The 20800-nt window shown below is 42.1% G+C and overlaps 1 protein-coding gene across 2 annotated transcripts in view; it reads left to right on the top strand.

Moving 5' to 3' along the window:
* The first annotated feature begins 464 nt into the window (after positions 1–464).
* Positions 465–20800, top strand: part of MAP3K13 (mitogen-activated protein kinase kinase kinase 13) — a 74192-nt gene continuing 53856 nt past the window's right edge. For both annotated transcript variants that reach the window (XM_075717052.1, XM_075717051.1), the window contains exon 1: positions 465–577. The gene's annotated coding sequence lies outside the window, so the exon portion shown is untranslated. The remainder of the gene's footprint in view (positions 578–20800) is intronic.

The following is a 20800-nucleotide window of genomic DNA, read 5'->3' on the forward strand; positions in this document are numbered from 1 at the left end:
CTAATCTATTATTGAGAGAACCTTGGCAAAATTAGAGCAGAAAAGTTCAGTGTTTGTGCTTTTGAGATAAACCTAAGCGCAGTAAATATATGTCAATATGTAAAATGTAGCAGACAAGGTGAAAAGGACTTTTGATAACACAGTGTAATTCTCAGTTCTGGCACCAGTATGACTTTAAGTCACTTCCCTGTTCCCAGTCTTTAGGATGAATTCTCAATATGCTACTGTAATGTAGATAGTAGATGTGTAGTCTGTGAGGGTTGCAGGGGTAAAGAAAGAAGCCCTTACCACAGCCTTTGAGATAAGACAACATAGTAATTCAGTGACTGGACCCATCAGATTGGTTTTAGGTGACCTTTCAGTGTGCCCAGTAAAAAATAGGAAAAATGTAATGTTTATGTAACATAGTAACTTTATCTTAGAGCTGTATTTTAAATTGAAGTTCTTTTTGTATCTCCAGAATACCAGTTTCTGAGAGGAAGAGCAAAGACAGTTAACGACAAAAACTGATGGACCATTACATTTTCCAAAATGAGCCTATTCACACTTTTCTACTGGAAACTAACATGTCTTGAAGGTGAGTGGATTTTGTATGTGACAGATGAGCTACCCAGTGTCTTGGGTCTTGAACATCAGTCTTCCCAAAGATAGATCTGTCCTCATTTCAGCTTAGTGTGCAACTGCCTTTCTGGCTGGCAGAGCTCATAGAAGCATGCTTGCAAAAATATCTGTTTTATCATTGGGAGAAATATGTAGGAGGTAGGTAACATTTTCCACCATACCAATTATTATCATTAATTTGGAGGCTCTTGAAAAAGCTGGAGTGCTTAGTGAAAGAGCTGAACCAATGGGAATATGGATATTTTTTTGGTAAGTGGAGGAAATGCAGGTCTGTTATTTGCAGGATGAGAAAGTTAAGTTTGTAAGACAAACTTTTGCTTAGTTTGGTGAATGCATTAAATTAGGTAAGGCATTTTCAAGTTCTGTTCCAGTTGTAGCTCAAATGATGTTATCAGTGTTCAGGGTAGCTGAAGAAGAGTGCTTGCTGTCAAAGATGGTAAATTTATTTCCCCAAAGTAAAGAACTTAATGCTTAAATGAAATTAAATCAAAATTATATTTTGTAAAGTTTGTGATATCTTTTATGTTATTTTTGTACTCAGCCCCTTAGGGCTGTAGTCAGTGACTGTACAGTAGTGTTTTAAAATACTTAATAACAGAAATCAAAATGGGAAATACCGCCTAAGTCCTGCACTCAACATTGAAATAAAACCAGGATTTCTGAGACAAACAGTTAAGGTTTAAAATATCTTGGTTTAGATTTTACTGTCACTTTAATAAATAACATAAGCCTAAGTTTGCCCGCTTAGCAGCAGTAATTTTGATTTTTAATTAGGCTAATAAATTTGGTTTTCTGTTGGTTACTTTATTGATAATTAATTTTTCTATTTTTTTGTATGAACAACCTAGCACCTATGAACTCAAAGCTAATAGTGGAGTGTAAATGGTGAAAAATAGGTCTAGGTGGTTGTCAATTGTCATTCTGTCTGCACAGAAATTGTTCTAAAACATTGGAGTCACAGGCCTCTTGTGCGCAAATCCTTTTCAGCATGAGGAAGAAGACCTGGTAGAAATTTACCCTATGCTGAATTCAGTTTTCCTGTGTTTTTGCAGATTTGAAGCTGTGTCTCATTATCCATGTGAGTTTCTTATTTGTATATGTGGTAGTGCTGATGAGCCTCCCATGAATGTAGTACTTGACAGAGACAGGAGGGGATGCAATGTCAGGGGGCCATCCTACTGGAGGAAGAAAACACTTGTAGCTGGAGAGAGAAATACGGTCACATTCATTTGTGCTATTTGGTCTCTGGTATAATCTTCACAATTCTGCATAAAAGGATGGAAACCTGAAACCCCCAAACCAAAAGGTGTTACCACGTTCTAAAAGGTTCTCTTGTATTGACTAGTTGCCTGTGTTTTGCAAGTGTCCTCTTCAGATTCAATAGGATGAGCTGTGGAATGTTTTGGGAACATGTAAAAGTAACTTAATTTATATACATTAGAGCCATGGGACTTTCATATCGAAAATTAGTCCTGGATGAAAGCAAATTGCAATACTGGGTCCATGTTCCTGAATCAGCAGCTTGCTTTCTGATTCATTTTTCATTAATTGTAAGTGTGTTGCCCTGAGTGTTCCTTCTAGCTATGTGTGGGGAAAAGTGCTCAGAAGTACAAACTGAGGTCAACTGAATATCTTTTTTTGTCAGCTGGGACAACTGGATTTTGAGTTTCTTTTGTTATGTGTAGTTAGACACTGAGAACTCCTGGAAGACTTTAAATAGGAACTTGCTATTTCACACTTTCTACCTAATAAAGTGGAAGCTAATCTAATGCTATGGAAGAGTAGGTTGTGTTCCAAGATCTGTAAGTTGAGTGTTTTCCATGTATGTGGAAAAAATATAAATTTTTAGCTGTACTGTGTTTGCAGTCTAAATATTCAAAATGTGCTTGTAGATCTTGGAGTGCCATGGTTTCTTCTACATTATGTGTTCCTTGTATGTAAAGAAGCTGTGAATGCTTATTTGTTTGTATAATGATCTTCAGTTGTTTTTTGAGGGAAGGATATTTTAAGTGCTGTCTATGAATTCTGCACAAATAACTGTAAGAATCTCCAATATTAAAAAAATTCTTGTGATGTTTGAGTGATTGCAGAAGTCTGTAGTTATACCACATGCTGTTCATGTGTGGATGAAGGATGTTTTGAAGGTAAAGATGTTATCTGTGAGCTCTTTTGCCAAAATATCTTGAAAACTAGGGAATCTCACTTGGAAATATTTATTCTGGCGCAGTCTGTACTTTTCTGTTGATGTGGACGAACAGAAGTACCTCTTCCTCCTTTTGCTCTCTCCTCTTCTTTCTGCTTTCAAAGCTTGTGAAAAGTGCAGCTTTAATCTGTGGAGAGAGAAAGATTGTGCAACAGGGTAAGAAAGAGGGAGAGTGAAAAGAGGGTATTTTGCTGCTATAAAGCTCCTTTGTTCTCTGAGGTCAGGAAGAGCTGAGCTCCCATTGATTTCATAAGCTCTTCTATTACCTGTTCACATACTGGTCAGTAAGCCTAAATGGATGGATCCTCCTCTGTATGAGTCATTAAGTAAATATCAGTCAGTGCTGGTATTCCTGATACTGTCTGCTCTGAGTGCTTGCTCCTATTTCTTGCTTATTGTTGACTTGCTTGTTTCTTAGCTGCTATCACAACCCCAACAGATTTTGTCAGCACAGGGTGCTTCTCACGGTGTGCAGTTGTAGAGAGAGACCTCCATTGGAGCTAGTAGCTGTTCCAGCCTCGTTAGAGGATGTATTTTCAACGGTATCTGGAAAATATTTGGAGATGTTTCCAGTAAAACAGTTGGTACTGATTCTTGGCTCAAAGCCTCTTGATCAGAGGCGGCATCGTGGTTTGCCAGATGGCCTGCAAGCTGGATCTGGTGCCTGCTCTGATTGCATCCCTCCTGCAGGACAGGGCACCGGAGGAAGTACACCTCTGGCCTCCTGTGGGAGCACAAAGCACGCTGTGTTCAGAGCTGTTACTAGAGCAGGAGGTGTCAGCAGTTCATTCGTGCTTGACTGCCTTTAAGGACAGCTGGCTGCTGCAGATAGGGCTTTAGGACTGGAGGTCTGTGCTTTTCTGGCAGCTGCTGCAGCCAAAGGGTGCCTGAGTAATGATGATATGTTGTTGTCTCCTTGAAGAGATTTGCAGCTTACATGGGGGGACAGGGCACTTCAAGTATTTGTGTTCACTGGGAAGCTCTTCCAGGGAGGGAGTAGGGCATGTTATTCGCTGGCCCACCCAGGTACTATGAGACTGGCTTCCAGTGTGCACACATTCAGGTATGGGATAACTGGGTTTTGCAGAGACTCTGGATTTGTGTCTGTTTTTCATATGGATTAGACTGTAGCAGGCTTTTATCCTAAGTATAAGACCTTGGATAGCCATAGGGGTCCCTGTTAGCTTCTCTCCCTTGCCTGTCTGTCCCTGCTATGTCATCACTTGTGGCCTTACGGGATTTGAAAATGCCTCAGTGTTTCTAGATTAAATTCTTGTCTCATTGGGAGAAAAATTTGCCACCAATGTAACCTGAATCTTGACTAAATATGGACAGTTTGAACCTTGGGCAAAGACTCACAAACGGGATGAGGTTGCCCAGCTAGAATCAGTTGCCATCCTTACTTTCTCTGGGAGAGGGAACATTTCCAGTGCTGGATGGTTGAGACCATTTTGGGGGAGCTCTCAACAGCTCTCATCTCTAGTGGCCTGGAGGAGAACTGCATAAACTTTTAGATACTCCTTTGCTTAGTAAAAGCAAAGATACTGTCTTCAGGGCATTGCTTATCCCCTTCTGCCAAGGGGAGCTCTTCCAGCCATCTCTACAGATGCTTAAAGTCGTCCAGCTAATTGTGGGGTTGTCTCTTTTTTCTGGAGATCTTGAGGGTTTCATGTTATAAACTGAAAGCACAATAGATGCAACTCGGTTGTGGTACAAGTACTGTAAGCAGCCTGAGACACACCAAGTTTCCTAGAGGAAGATCCATCAGATTCATCCCCACATTGAGTTTATAGCTGTTGTCAACGTTACAGCAGTGGATTTGACAGCTTGGTTGCTAGATGTACGCAGGCTTTTTAGGATGTTTGATTTGCTGTGTTGGGAACCATTTGTTTTGCTTCAATTGGATGTGAAATATTACAACTGGGGACTGATAGGATTCACTTTAATGGCAAAGGAGGCTGTACTATCAACATCAGCCTGAGGCTTGCTGTTCTTAGAGCTGTTTTACACAGCTGCTGCACTGCAATTAACTTTCCACAAACAAAACTTCAGGAATTCTTGATCTGGGACCTCACTGTGCCAGGAGGAGTCTGCAGCCCACTTTTGTTAGGGAGTAAGTGTCCAGACTGAAAGCCACCGCACGCTTTTCTTTTATTAAGATCTGCTATTAAGAAAATCAGTTTTGGTAAGCAGAGCACATCAAGTTATCATTTAGTTAAGGGAATAAAGTGTGAAAACCTTTTATTACATTGGAGGGGAACAGGGGGTATCGCTTCAGATTTCTGTGGTGTTTTTTCCAGCTTCGTGAGTTAAACAATTCTATTTTTATGGTATATTCTTCCTACATTTAAATATTGTGTGGATTTATTTAAAAAAATGTTTGCTTACATTATGATTGTGTGTAATGATGAGATACTGATTAGTATGAAAGAGGTGCAGCATTCAATTCACTGTAAATTTGCCAGGTAGTGTTATTTGTCTGCGTGTTACCTTATCAAATAAGAAGATACTGTTTGTCAAGCACATTGCACTTGCCATCTTGAAACACAATTGCATTTCTATTAAAATAACGCTCCCAAGTAAAGGAGAAGTTTATTGTTACTGATAAGGTCGATGGTAAACTTTTACTTAGTTCATTTAGCACTTGACTTGGTCTCCATTCTCTGGTGCATCAGCATTGCATTATCTATTATTTTGAAATAGCTGTGTTTGGAAAGGTGCTTAACTCTTGTGTTCAGATGTCTGTTACCACAATTTATTTTTTGTTGAAATCTAAACAGTGTCTTTGAGTTGATGCATCTTTTTAATCTCAAGCAAAGTGGAGTTCTGTTTTATCTTTTTAATTTACTCAACTTTGATAAAAGCAGCCAGGTTATGCTGGAGTCAATTTGATGATAATAAATTCCTTCTGTTCTTCCTTAAGCCATATTGAAAATGAAATAAGCTAAATTTACTGGCTGTTCTTCATGCCTTTTTGTCCAGTGCAGAAGAAAATTAAGCTATTTTGACCTTTCTCTGACATGTGTAGTCAGTGAAGATGAGGGCAGAGAAAGGCTTTGTAAAAATAAATGAAGTCAATATTGGTCTTTCTAAAATTGTTATTATGCACTCCAGTATGCTCCAATTAAAGTCACAGCCTGTGAAGGCAAGTGCAGGCAATCTCAGCTGCTATTTCATCTACCAATGTGTTAACTTGGTTTCAAGTTTTTGTTCCTATCTTTGAAGTGCTCTGTCACAGAGGTTTTGAGGTTGTGGCTCATGGCTCTGAGCAGGTGCTGTGCACCTTGTGTCAAGCTTTGTACTGCACTTCACCTAGAATATGCTTCCACTGCCCGAAAATCAGCTGTGCCAAATCTGAACAGGGCTGGCTGAAATGAGGAGCATACCGCTGCCAGTGATATACATACATGGATCAAAAAAATGCTTGCAATAAGCTGGAGGGTTTCAAACTTTTAACACTGTGTATATACCTTTGCAAATAGAGTTGCGTACCTTTTTGTGAGAGGATCATAATTCTTTGTGAAGGTGGAGAGAAATGGTGTCTCCTGTAAACTTTACTAGACACAATACTGATGAAATTAGGAAAAAACCAAAAATAAAATGAAGCCAGAAAACCCCACCCAAACCCACTTGCTGATCCAATGGATGTGCCAGTGTGTTTTACTGTGTATTTGCTAATGGCAAGGGAGGCTGGGGAGAGCTTCAGTTGCCAGTCCTCCTCTGTGTTTAAGTTGTGCTGACCTGGTCGTTACTGCAGTAAGGGCTGTGAATTTGTTCTTCCAAAGGGGTGTTGTAGAATCACAGAATCATAGAATTGTTTAGGTTGGAAAAGACCTTTAAGATCATCCACTCCAACCATTAACCTAACACTACCAAGTCTACCACTAAACCAATTAAGGGTAGAGTAGCAATTTCACGTTTCCTGGCTTGGTGGCTGGATTACTTTTTAATGAAAGTAAAACTAGAATAGAATCATTAAGGTTGGAAAGGACGTCTAAGATCATCAGTCCAACCACCAATCCAACACCACCATGCCCACTAAACCATGTCCCCAAGTGCCACGTCTACCTGTTTTTTGAACACTTCCAGGGATGGTGACTCCACCACCTCTCTGGGCAGCCTGTTCCAATGCTTGACTACCCTTTCCGTGAAGAAATTTTTCCTAATATCCAATCTAAGCTTCCCCTGGCACAGCTTGAGCCCATTTCCTCTCGTCCTATCGCTAACTACATGGGAGAAGAGACCAACACCCACCTCAGTACAGCCTCCTTCAGGTACTTTTAGAGAGCGTTAAGGTCTCCTCTTCTCCAGGCTAAACAATCCCAGTTCCCTCAGCTGCTAAAGAAGAGATGGTGAGTATGACAACTCACAGTGCTGGGGACCGTTTCATTAGTTTGTGACAGGGGTCTGCATGCAAACTGAAGCCTGCTGCTGGCAGGTATCTAAAAGTGTTATTCTGTTCCTGTGCTGATGGTGGGGGAGTGGGGAGATGCAAGTGCATCAAATGGATTGTGCATTTACATTGTCCATGTTAGCTGTCATTTATGAAGTAAAAACATAGTTTAACGCCCGAAAACTGATAGTGCATGTGCTGCTACTTCGTAGTGTTCCTGTTGTATCTGAAGAACTGAGCTGTGTGCTTTTAAATTAGTTGTGTTTTCTCCTGAGATGGCAGTTAAGGGGATGCTTTAATTTTTGCTTGACAAAATGTTGCAGCAGTAGCAGAGGATATTGTATTCTCAGTCCGTGTAATTTCAGGTCTAACAGAAGTCCTACTTACACATTCCTGCTTCTCCGCTGTGTATTTTCTAGACAGCTCTGCTTGCACTGGCTGACGTATCTAAAAAGTTATTATACTGGTATCTCTTATTTGCTCTGCCCTATATTGATATCAGCCTTCAGCCAGCACTCCGTTTCCAGTGTCAGAATGGGCAAAGTAGAAACAACAAAATGAGCTGGTGCTTAATTCCTTGCTTGTGGATGGGGGTGTATTGTGCACTGAGAACCCGAACAGCGTAAATTAGTGGTGAACTCGAATCATGGTTGGTTGTTTCACGTATAGACTCCAGGAAATTGAAACCAGCCCCGATTTTGGCTGACAGAAGAGTTTCAAAACTTTGGTAATGTGACTCAAAGGAAATGCTTTTGTGGATACACTTTTCTTCTAGAAGGTTATGATACATTTATCTAGCATGCTGTCTCTCTTGCATTTGAAATGATTGGCAGTTTATGGGAAGTGCCATCTGAAAAATGCAAGGGATTTGCTTTCTCACAGTATATAAAAGAAAGCTTCACTTTGTTGTTCCTGCACCAGAAATGGCAAGGTTCTGTAATGGAGTTAGGATGTATGCCACTGCAGGTTTTCATTTTGGTTTACTCTGAAAAGGGCTGATCTCTTCAGAGGTACACATGTTGTAGTTTGAAAACTGCTACTGCTATAGATGAGGCAAACCAAATTCTTAATTACATTGCTGTGAAAAAGAGGGTTGTATAGAAACACTTTGCATCCCTTAAAAAAAAATCAGTGTTGGTGCAATGGTATTGACATTGGGCATTGGATGATACAAAGTTAAGGTCAGAGTTTGAGAACAGTATACCCTGCCTACTTAAAAATTCCTCCCCTCCATTTTGGGGGAGCTCAATGTGCTAGCCTAGATTAAAACAGGTGTGGGAGCTGCAGTGTAGCCAGCTTTTGAAAGTCAGGTCTTTCAGTTGCATGCCTAAACTCGTAGATACAAGTCTACATTTTATTAGTGTGTAATATTTACTAAGACTTCTGTTGTTGAGTATTATAAATACTTCTGCATATTGCCTAAAAGGATGGGAAGAAACCATCTTGCCTAAGAAATAGCTATGTATTAATGTTGGGTAGAAATCTAGTTTATTGGGACCTCTTGGAATGAATGCTGTTAAATGAAGTTTTTGCTATGTGTAGCAGTGAAGAGAATTTTCTGAATTTTATTAACACTGAAGGATTTTTATGCAAAAAGAAAGTACAGATATATATGGCTATAGACGTGTCCAGTAAAAATGGGCAATTTTATTAAACCATGCATTTAAGGGAGTGTTAGAATGGTTGCCTGGGGCTTCAGTGTGATTTTTCAGTACTCTGGATGGTTAATACAGACTAGCCTAACTGCTAGGACAGAGAAGCCCAGAATAATTTTCCTTGTCCCAGTTAAGTCAAGAACTATTAGAGCACTGGAAATAAGGTTTCAACAAGAGGGGAGAAAAGGGTGAAGGAAGTGTCAGCTTTCACTCTTGCTAGTGAGAAGGGAGAGTACACAAATGTACCAGAAGTTAGAACAGAAGAAGACTGAGTAGCGGTTACCAGTGAGAATAGGTTAATGTTGCCAAAGCATGTAAGTGGATTAGTAATGGTTTTCACTCTTCCTGGTGCTTTTAAAAAAAAAAGGTAAACTGTATGAGTGTTTGCAATAAGACATGCAGGTCAAAGGAATATGTGATTTTCTTTGACCTGCACGTTTGTCAAGAAAAGCTTCTTCTCTGTTATCAAGCCTGATGCTTGAGCCATTACGAGTCATTTTTCTCCAGCCTAGTACCACCAAAACTCACTACATTGGCTACACAGGAAGACCTACCATGATCTGATGGCTTTGGTTCCCCTGATGCTGGGAGCAGGGAAGGCACAGCAGCTAAGAAGCTCTGGTAAACCCCCTTCACTGTCTAGCTGATATTTAAATGTTTGGAGGAATGACATCAAGTACTTCTTAATGTACCTTTCTCACCTCCTTTTCCTAAGGTATTATATTTTTCTCCTGCCATGTGTTGAGATACTTTATTATGACACTGCAATAGAAGTGAAATTTCTGAGCAGCATGTTCAAGGACCAGGAGCTTGAAAGTTGGGCTTGTGTGAGAGGTATCTTTAACTTTCTCATTGCAACAACCTGTAGTGACTTACTGGAAGTTAGTCATTAAGCAGAATTTCTAGTGTCTTTTTGAAGTTGTCCTGGTTTCGGCTGGAATAGAGTTAATTTTCTTCCTAGTAGCAGGCATAGTGCTGTGTTTTGGATTTAGTAGGAGAAGAATGTTGATAACACACTGATGTTTTTAGTTGTTGCTAAGTACTGCTTATGCTAGTCAAGGACTTTTCAGCTTCCCGTGCTCTGCCAGGTGCACAAGAAACTGGGAGGGGGCACAGCCAGAATAGTTGATCCAAACTGCCCAAAGGGCTATTCCATACCATATGACATCATGCTCAGTATATAAACTGGGGCGGGGTTGGCCAGGGAGCAGCGATTGCTGCTCGGGAACTGACTGGATATTGTTTGGCAGGTGGTGAGCAATTGCATTTTGCATCACTTGCTTTGTATATTATTGTTATTGTTATTATTATATTGTTATTATCATTACTATTTTACTTTTTTTCAATTATTAAACTGTTCTTATCTCAACCCAGGAGTTTTTCTCACTCTTACTCCTCCGAAGAATCCCATTGGGGGAGTGAGTGAGCGGCTGCGTGGTGCTTTGTTGCTGGCTGGGGCTAAACCACGACAGCAGTGGAAATGTAACAAGACAACTGGAAGGAATGAAAGGATGTAATGTAGATGGCCAGATATTGGACAGCCGCCCCAAATGAGGCTGCATATGCGAAGGCTGTTTGCTCAGTAGCCACCACCAGTGACCACTGTGCTTCTTGGCTGTCAGCCTTCTAGTCCAAGTCAACAATCAATAGACTACCTGTTAGAAGAAATGGTGGGGCTCTTCACTAAAGGAAAAGCTATTCTGCTCAGGTCTTCTTTGTGAGGAACGCACGTTGTGCTTGAGGATTTATCTTCAGGAATAATTTCTGATAATGGTGTATCTTCATTCTTCCATCAGCAGTCTGGCTAATATTTGAAGCTATGAATTTGAAAAAATGACTAAATCCTGGCATGGTTTCATGGGTAATCAATAGCAATACCTTCATGGCTAACTCTTGTCTCTTACCCGTGCAGACTGTTGGTGTATCAGGATCCATACAAGGATCTTTCAAGCATAGAGGGATGATGAACCCAGCTGCTGTCTTCAGAAACCACCATGCCTCATTCCATCATTCAGTGATTGCCTTTGACAAGTGGGTTTTGAATGTTATAGTCCTGAGCAACTCATTTGCTTCTTCTGTCTTACCCGTAGCCCATTTTAGGGATTTTCTGTGTCATGCTCTTAACAGAACAAAAAGATGCACCAGTGTGTTTAGACTTGCAGGAGGTATTACGGGGCCTAGGGAACAGACTTCCACTGCCTGTGTTTCCTCATTCTGAACTGATGATCTGTCTGGAGCATGAGAAACTGCTCTCACACTTGGGTGAAGATACCGTCCTCTCTCTCTCTCCCTGGTCGACATTTTTCAGCATCAAGGTTAGTTTCTGTGGTTCTCAGATTAAAATATGTATCCTCCCATGTAGTTGAGATTCATTATCTGTGCAACACATTTGCTCTTGAACTATTCAGAGCAATGAGGCTATTTCTGTAATGCCTCCCAATGAAGCATGTAGGAAGGAAGAAGCTTGATCAACCTGTTTCTTACACAGAAGAAGATACAACGCAAACCCAAAGGGGAGGCAGAAGTGAGCATTAAGTGTTTTTTCTTCTCAGCAAGCTCTTCTAATGTGCTAAAGAAAATTGTCCTTCATGTCATCTCAGATGTTTATATTCACAAAAGCCAATCTAAAAACATCATACCTGTATTAGGCACTAACCATCTACAATCAAAGTCTTATTTTGTGCCTTTATCTTGATTACCTTTGTTACCTTGGGCACTTGGCAGGAGAAAAAAGCTGCATCATTCTGATTGCTTCATGTTTTCAAGATTTTTTGAGAGAAAGTGTTTCCTGAGCTTTGTTCAATCTCTGAAGTAGAATTTGGTCTTTCTGGGAATCATGTGAGATCAAGTGATTGCCTGGAGCAAGAGAATATGTACTGAAGCTGCAATAGCAAAGACTTTGATATCAAAGGCCATCTGCTATTGCTCTCCATCTCCTCAGCCTTAAAGTTTACCAGGTAATAAATTCAGCTTGTCATCTTCCTATATAATGGCTAGCAGTTCTTCAGCAGATGAACAGGATGGTTTCTTAAGGACTGTTTCATATTTATATCCCAGCCAGAAGTCTTCTGCTGCAGAAACCTCGGTGTAGTCTTCACAAGGTGTACTGAGTTGTGTTTCGGCCTTCTTTCTGGATGCTCCTTTTACTATTTTCTTGGTCTTCCTGGGGACAGTCAACAAATCCATGTCAGCATGTAGCTTTGACTTTCAGGTTTGCAACCCAGCTTACACAGATACCTGGTAGGAGTAGAAAAAATGTCCCACAATAGAACTTTAATAGTTTTTCCCCCAAAATTTCTTTAGGTTGATCAGCTTGTGTGAAGAGTTTCCTATGAAAAACTTAAATGAACTCCTGAACCCTTTCTGGTTGAAGAAAGTGGGGAAAGATGTCTGACAGTCTATATTGATGTGGCTGAACTTGACACACAGAGCATTGTTTAACCTGTATTTTCTGTTCATGGTGTATATTTTATTAACTGTGCTCAGTCAGAAATACATTCCTAGGAAGCTGGGATTGTATTTTTGGGGTGAACTTTATCAGTGTTGTAAAACTGATAGAAAAATCTGGACTAGGATCACTGTCCGTGTGCAGGTCTGCAGGCCTGTGATTCACCTCTGATGGGTCATATGCCCTTATGTGGTATTTCCTCACCCTGGAATCTGTGACAAAGGACAGAGCACCTTTTCAGTCATTTTGCTTTTAAGTAGCTTTAGTAGTTGAGTATAGCTGTTCTAAAATATTTTTTCACTTTCAGCCTAAACACAAACACAGTGTGTTTTGAAGGCTATGTAGGTTCAGGTGTTGCAGTATATGCAAAGTGCAATCATTTTTTTGTTTGTTTTGTTTTGTCTGCTGTTTGGCCCAAGAGAGACTCCCCCAGCCCCCAACTGCTGCCAACAATTAAAGACAGTTACCAGTCCCCAGTGGGAATAAATGTTTTCAGGCAGTATTTACAGCCAATTCTGTCCTGGAAGAATGGAGCTACTGCTGTTATTGTCAGCTGGAGATGTAGGGAGGCTTCCTTTTGGCTCCTCAGTGAGAAATAAGATGTAAAATATAGTTCTGGTGGTGGTTGTTGGCTTTACTGGTTGCCCAAGAAACACTGCAGAAGGTTTTGCATAGCTATGGCTCAAACTACTTAACGTATCTGTGCTTTCTTCTGAAGCAGAGGGTCCTGATATGGGGAGTAACCATTGTCACCTTGATTCTAGTAAGGAGGTGTCCTCCCTGTAGTTGAATGTCACAGGTATGACTAAGGCTGAGTCTCCTGGAGGTGTTTTGTGAGGCTGTCCATGAACTGCTGCATTGGAGTGTTCTCCATTCTGCAGCCTTTGTATGATGGGGAGGTCATTAACCAGTGTTTGATAAGATATGGGACAACTGTTTCACTTACTCAGTACCATCTATCTTGTATTCAGAGTAAGAGAGAGTGTCTCATAAGAAAAAATACCATGATTGTGTCACAGGAGATTGCAATTACATCCATATGATGTCGTGCTCAGCATATAAAGCTGGGGGAAGAAGGAAGGGGGGACATTGGGGGGGATGGCGTTTGTCTTCCCAAGAAATCGTTACATGTGATGGAGCCCTGCTTTCCTGGAGATGGCTGAACACCTGCCTGCTGATGGGAAGTAGTGAATTAATTCCTTGTTTTGCTTTGCTTGCGTGCACAGCTTTTGCTTTACCTATTAAACTGTCTTTATCTCAACCCAGGAGTGTTTCTCACTTTTACCCTTCTAATTCTCTCCCCCATCCCACTGGGGGGGAGTGAGTGAGCAGCTGTGTGGTGCTTAGTTGCTGGCTGGGGTTAAACCACGACAGGTGTATGTGGAGGAGCCCAAGGTGCTGTCTTGGCTTTGCAAGCAGCTTGTTGCCAGCAGCTAATTGCAGTGAAAAAAAGGTTTCTGATGTGGGTATACTTGCAACATTTAATTGTGTCCTTGTAGGTTAGTTGAGGCTGTGCTGTGGGTTTCTGTTTTGTCTTCATTTTTTTCACTATCTCAGGAAAGAAGAAAGCTACTTTTTGGCATTGCTTCTGAAACTCATGGTCATTTTCTAAAATATACTCCCAACCTTGAGGAGAGTGCAAAATATGAGAATACTAGTGTATGTGGTTTTAAATCTGTTCATATTTTTAAAGAGGAAACCTATACTCATTGATGACCTACACTTGTGTGGAGGTTTTCCAGAGGCTGGACAGATTTCAATAGGTTCCATAGCATTTGTTGTTTGCTATTTCCTAGCTTGCCAGTGTGTTCAGCTACATGAGGCTCTCATACTGGGCGTGAGGAAAGCTAAGCAAAGGGCTTTCCTGCTCTTACTTGATGCTTGTCCATTCAGTACTTGGCGACTATGATTCTATGATTCTATGATAGCTGGCTTAGGATAAGTGACATAATTCTAATAAAATATGGTTATGCTGCTGGGGTGAAATCTGGGTCTAATTGAACCTTTGTGTTCGATTTTAGTGAAGCCGCATTTCTCTTTAGGATTGGAGACAGGGAGGAAGACTAGATATGCTGGTGGAGATGGCAGAGGAGAGAGAGGAAGTTGTATCAATTTCAGCAAGTGGACATAGAAGCTGGAAAAAGAATTAAGTTTGAGATGAGAAAGATATAGGGAAAGGAACTAGGCTCCTGTGAAGGTGGAGGGGAAAGAAGCAGATAATGGTGATCAGGTGACAGTCTGGGGGAGGCAGAGAGCAGGAAAGAGAAGAAAAAATGGATGTGGAGATATCATAGGGGTCATGGAATGCATTAACTTCTTTTTTAGGATCTTTCTGCATTTTAGGTGGGAAGAAACACTGATTAGCAACTTTTCTCCCCTCACAAATTTATTTAACCAGTCTGAGCTTACTTACATTTTATTTGCAAGGTAAATGGTGCAGAGAGAAAAATCAGCCCTTCTTTTAGGGAAGTGTTGCAAGAGGAACAGTTCCAGGTGGGTCCATTTTCTGCTCCCAGGGCTCTGTGGATTAATTTCCTTCAGTATTTCGACATGTATCTTCATTCTCTGGTTCTACAGTTTCACAGTTTTCTTAGCAGGCAACATGCTGCCTTTAACCAGAAATTTGCAGTACTTTCTGTTTTCTGAGGTGCGGTGCAATAGCTCTTACTTTCAGGTGATGTTATCCCCAGCATTGTGTTGAACTGTCAAAGCTGTGAAACTGAGGTACCTACTTCAGAGCTCTGTATATGTTGCTAACCCTTGCGCTGCTGCGTTGTGAAGTAGAGAAGGGAGAAAGCTGAGTACATTGCTGGCTTGTGCCTGCTGCGTCTGTAGTGCCAGGTATAAAAATCTCCCTGTTCTTTTTCTCCTATTTTATTTTTATACTTATGTTTTCACTTTGTGTCATTCAGAAATCAAAGCAGGAGTGTGCCGTTCAGCAGCAAAAGAACTATGCTTACTGTGAATGTGCTCCTTTGCTCAAATTAAATGTTTATGGGGCCAGAGGCTTCTCACTGCTCCATCTCGAATCTTTCAGCCTCCTACAGTGTGATGATTTTTTTCTTTGCACTTTGACACAGCTCCTGCAAGAAATACAGCACAATTAGCTTCCATTGGCCTCTCTTCCTTCCAGGCCATCTTTCCTTTGTGTGTCCAGTTTGGTTTTTTCCTTAACCATAGCTTATAGGGAGCAGCTGTCCGTATAAGTAATGATTAATATTCCCTGTGAGTTGGAAGATTTCTTCCCAGTCTGATGGGCAGAGATCTGGCCTCAGTTATTTGTGCCTTTTTCTGTTTTCAGTGGTCTATACTGAGGTGGGGTAATTGAGTAGGAGCTTCTTATTCCTCAAACCAGGTAACACAATGCTGCAGCATATTACCTACTGACACTGTAAGCTGTGTTGGCTGGCTTGGTTTCTGTGGAGAGCACTCGGGTACCTTCAAAGGCCTGGATCTTATCTTCAGGCTCTTTTGTGGCCTGAGGTCTGGAGTGAAACCTGGGCAGTGGTTTTGTTTCTTGGGCATACTGGGAACAAAGACAACTTTTGTGGAAGAGAGGGTTGTTTCTGAGCCTAGTGAGAGACTTCTGCAGGACCTAAGGGATGTTACAAATACTCAGTCTTCCCTGCAAGAGCATGGTCTACTTTTTTGGTTTAGCTGTTTTAGCTTACAACAATGCTGCGTGGATGCTAAAAGCCCAAGCTCCTACAATAGATGAAGGACAGCAAGCACTTTGCTGATGACTCCTCTTCAGGAGAGGAGAGAGAGAAGGTAACAATGAACAGATGGCAGGTATTAGTCACATCACCTAATATATCTGAAGACCTCAGACTCTTATCAGCACAAAGGTGGTGGAGGAACCTAGAGGGAATGAGTCCTTCTAACAAACCAGACTGGGTATTAGTGTTGCACACAATACAGGTAGAGTGGACCTGAGAAAATTAGGGCACTTTCAGCCAAATGAGCTAAACCAAGAAGAGTGTGCTCGCAGAGGCTCAGAAAGGCCCGGTGAGATCCCAAGACTACTTTTACCTGCACAGTTTGAAAAGCCATTCCTTTGCATTCCTTTACCACTACCATGAGCTTCTGGAGGGCAGACTTTGGCCTGTTCAGGACACTGGTTGGGAAAGGCCCTTGGGAGACAGTCCTGAAGGGCAAAGGGTCCAGGAAGGCTGGTCATTCTTCAAGAAAGAAGTCTTAAAGGCACAGGAGCAGGCTGTCCCCATGTGCTGTAAGACGAACTGGCAGGGAAGACGACTGGCCTGGCTGAACTGAGAGCTTTTGCTGGGACTCAGGGAAGAAAAGAGAGTTTACCACCTTTGGAAGAAGGGGCAGGCAACCCAAGAAGAGTACAGGGATCTCGTCAGGTCATGCAGAGAGGAAATTAGAAAGGCAAAAGCCCAGCTAGAACTGTTGTAAGAGATAATAAAAAATGTTTTTACCAATACCTTAACAACAAAAAGAGAGCCAAGGAGAATCTCCATCCTTTGCTGGATGCGGGGGGGAGCATTGTCACCAAGGACAAGGAAAAGGCTGAGGTAGTTAATGCGTTCTTTGCCTCAGTCTTTAATAGCCAGACCAGTTATCCCCAGGGTATTCAGCCCCCTGAGCTGGAAGACAGGGATGGAGAGCAGAATGGAGCCCCCATAATCCAGGAGGAAGCAGTTAATGACCTGCTACGCCACCTAGATGTTCACAGGTCTATGGGGCCGGATGGGATCCACCCGAGAGTATTGCAGAGGAGCGTTCCAAGCCACTCTCCATCATCTGTCAGCAGTCCTGGTTAACAGGGGAGGTCCCTGATGACTGGAGGCTTGCCAATGTGAAGTCCATTTACAAGAAGGGCTGGAAGGAGGATCCAGGGAACTTGACCAACCTGATCTCCTTTTATGACCTGGTGACCCACCTGGTAGATGATGGAAAGGCTGTGGATGTCATTTACCTGGATTTTAGCAAAGCCTTTGACACAGTCTCCCATAATATTCTCCTTGGGAAGCTGGCAGCTCATGGCTTGGATGGGCTGGGTAAAAAAACTGGCTGGGTGGCCGAGCCCAGAGAGCAGTGGTGAATGGAGTTAAGTCCAGTTGGCGGCTGCTCACGAGCGGTGTTCCCCAGGGCTCTGTTTTGGGGCCAGCCTTGTTTAATATCTTTATCGATGATCTGGATGAGGGGATTGAGTGCACCCTCAGTAAGTTTGCAGATGACACCAAGGTGGGTGGGAGTGTCGATCTGCTGGAGGGTAGGATGGCCCTGCAGAGGGATGTGGACAGGCTGGACCGATGGGCCGAGGCCAACTGTATGACATTCAACAAGGCCAAGTGCCGGGTCCTGCACTTCAGTCACAACAACCCCATGCAACGCTACAGGCTTGGGGAAGAGTGGCTGGAAAGCTGCCTGGCCGAAAAGGACCTGGGGCTGTTGGTTGACAGCTGGCTGAACATGAGCCAGCAGTGTGCCCAGGTGGCCAAGAAGGCCAACAGCATCCTGGCTTGTATCAGGAATAGTGTGGCCAGCAGGAGCAAGGAGGTGATTGTCCCCCTGTACTTGGCACTGGTGAGGCCACACCTGGAATACTGTGTCCAGTTTTGGGCCCCTCACTACAAGAAAGACACTGAGGTGCTGGAGCATGTTCAGAGAAGGGCAACGAAGCTGGTGAAGAGTCTGGAGCACAGGCCTTAAGGGAACTGGGGTTGTTTAGCCTAGAGAAGAGGAGGCTGAGGGGAGACCCTATTGCTGTCTACAACTACCTGAAAGGAGGTTGTAGTGAGGTGGGTGTTGGTCTCTTCTCCCAAGTAGTTAGTGATAGGACAAGAGGAAATGGGCTCAAGCTGCGTCAGGGGAAGCTTAGATTGGATATTAGGAAAAATTTCTTCACGGAAAGGGTAGTCAAGCATTGGAACAGGCTGCCCAGAGAGGTGGTGGAGTCACCATCCCTGGAAGTGTTCAAAAAACAGGTAGACGTGGCACTTGGGGACATGGTTTAGTGGGCATGGTGGTGTTGGGGTGATGATTAGACTGATGATCTTAGACATCCTTTCCAATCTTAATGATTCCTAGTTTTTACTTTCATTAAAGATAATCCAGCCACCAAGCCAGGAAACGTGAAATTGTTACTCTACCCTTAATTGGTTTAGTGGTAGACTTGGTAACGTTAGGTTAATGGTTGGAGTGGATGATCTTAAAGGTCTTTTCCAACCTAAACGATTCTATGATTCTGTGTTTGACATGTCCCTCAAGCATTTTTCGTTGGAGCTCCCATGCTTATAACACAGTTGCCTCTGTAGAAGGCCTAGTACAAAGGTCCAATAGCTCAGAAATAACTAAATTCTTCCAATTTCAATATCAGCTTGAATGGTGTTATTCTAGCTTTTACTGTAATGAACTGTACAGAAACTACATGGAAAGGTCACGTAGCATCTAAATTGCCAGTGTGCACCTTGCAGTCTAATTCGGCTGGCTCAGCATCCCCTCTCTTCTCTAGGTCGCTGGTATCTACACGTTGGCTCTGGCCCAGCTGGAAGTAAGCTCATAGGAGAGCCTCTGAGATGCTTCTGCCTGCTGATTTGCTGGAAACACATCGTGTAAATGAAATGTGTACAGTCGTTTGTACATAAGTGGCTTCCAGCAAGCTTGACACCACAGAGCAAGTAGGCCACTGAAGTACCTATGGAGGCATCGTGGGAGAAGTGCATTGTTTCCAGTTGCTTGCTGTGATTACATTGTTTGTATAATCATTTGCTTTTAAAACCAGTCTGTCCAAAAGGCAGCATGGATGTGGGCACACTAGAGGGTAGGAAGACAAGGTGCAAGCGTGGCCTCTTCTGACTTGCATGTGCAGAGATGGGGTCATTAGGAATTACAGCATCGATCTGATCTCCCCGCAGAATGTCTGTATCTTGATTTTTTTTTTCCCATTTGTTTTGGGTTTTTTTTGTTGTTTTTTTAAAATCTTCAGCAACAGAGGCTGGGAATATACAGTCTCCTCCTTTTACTCTTCTTTGTTTCATCTTTTTGGCATTCATTTATGAAGAGAGCTGCTCTGCTTGAAATACTCCCATCAGTTTTTTGCACTTGTGCTCAGACCTCTGCAGAAGCCAAGCACCCTGTGTGCCTCTGAGTTGCATGTACCGTTTTGGTGGCACCTTGCATCTTCGGGCTTCAGCTATTGCCAAACACCTAATGAATATATGAAGTGAGTAAAGCACTTCTGGTATGAACTCTGCTGATACATAAGGGGTTAAACGAAGCTCTGTTTATTAATGTTGATACTTTAAATTGTGCCAGAACACTTTGAAAATGTGACAGCGGACAGGGTAGCAGGCAGTAAACACCGTTAAATGACAATACTGTTCAATATTTGCTGTTAATTGAGAGAGGCAGCAGCTGCTGGTACGCAGCTTCAGCCAGGATGAATTAGTAATGAGTCTGTAACTCTGGTTTTTTTTCCTGGTTTAAAGTTGCATCAGCCCTTTATTGTTCAGTAGTTTGCTTGGGATAGAAATCAAAAATCATAGCAGGCCCTAAAATGAAGATTTTATTTTGTTTTTGTTTTCCAGTGAGTTGTCATGGAGCTGTGGTGTCAGTGATAAATTTGGTAACTAATAAAATTGCCTTGTGTTTAAGGACTAGACTTAAAGATTTTGGGTTAGCTTTTCCGTCGTGTGTGGCAGACAGTGGGAATGTAGCAGGCAAAGCAAGCTCCTCCTTTGAAAGAAAGCACTTCTGTTGCTTTCTCACTGGCTTGGAAAGACATTTTCAGTTACGATTTCTTTGAACAGGAGTTTTGGTTCAACTTTCTTTTCTGGACTGCAGTGCATGTTGTGGTGTATGAAATAGTTCTGGCCCTTGCTGGAGGGACCTGCAGTGGAGAGGGAACACTAATTCAACATTTTCCTTGTGCTTTCTTCACACTTTTGCCATGCAAATATGTTGAGTTTAACCTTTGAAAACTTGCTGATAAGCTGTTATCAGCCAACAGTTAAAATAACACACCCTCCCACCTTGCTGAGTTGGGATAGGAACTTCCCAAGGCTTCAAGTCCTGGGTATTGTACAGGAACAGCATTGATCCAGGCAGAGCAACCAGGCTGGGGACAAAGTTTACTCTCTGAAGAAATCAGCCCCAGCTGCTAGTTTCATGCTGTTTATGCAGCCTTCCCTGTAAGTATTTATTTTGCACAAAACATTTTATTTTGAACTATGGATGTGATCATGAGAGTGCAAAACCATGTTGTAGTGGTTAGCAGCATCTTTAACAGATCTTAAGTTGGACACAAGAAATGAAATTCTAGCTCTGTTGAAAACAGTGCTAACAGCCCTATTGATTTCAGTACAGCTCGGCTTTCACCACAAGTAGAAGAATTTTGAAGCAAATAATGTTTTGTTTGTTCAGTTCTTTAAACAAAATCCATCTGCAGGGTTAGCATTTGAATCCAAATACTCAGAATTCTGCTGATATTTTGTTAAGATGGGAAATACTAG

This window comes from Pelecanus crispus, chromosome 9 (genome assembly GCF_030463565.1).
Source record: "Pelecanus crispus isolate bPelCri1 chromosome 9, bPelCri1.pri, whole genome shotgun sequence".
NCBI lineage: Eukaryota > Metazoa > Chordata > Aves > Pelecaniformes > Pelecanidae > Pelecanus > Pelecanus crispus.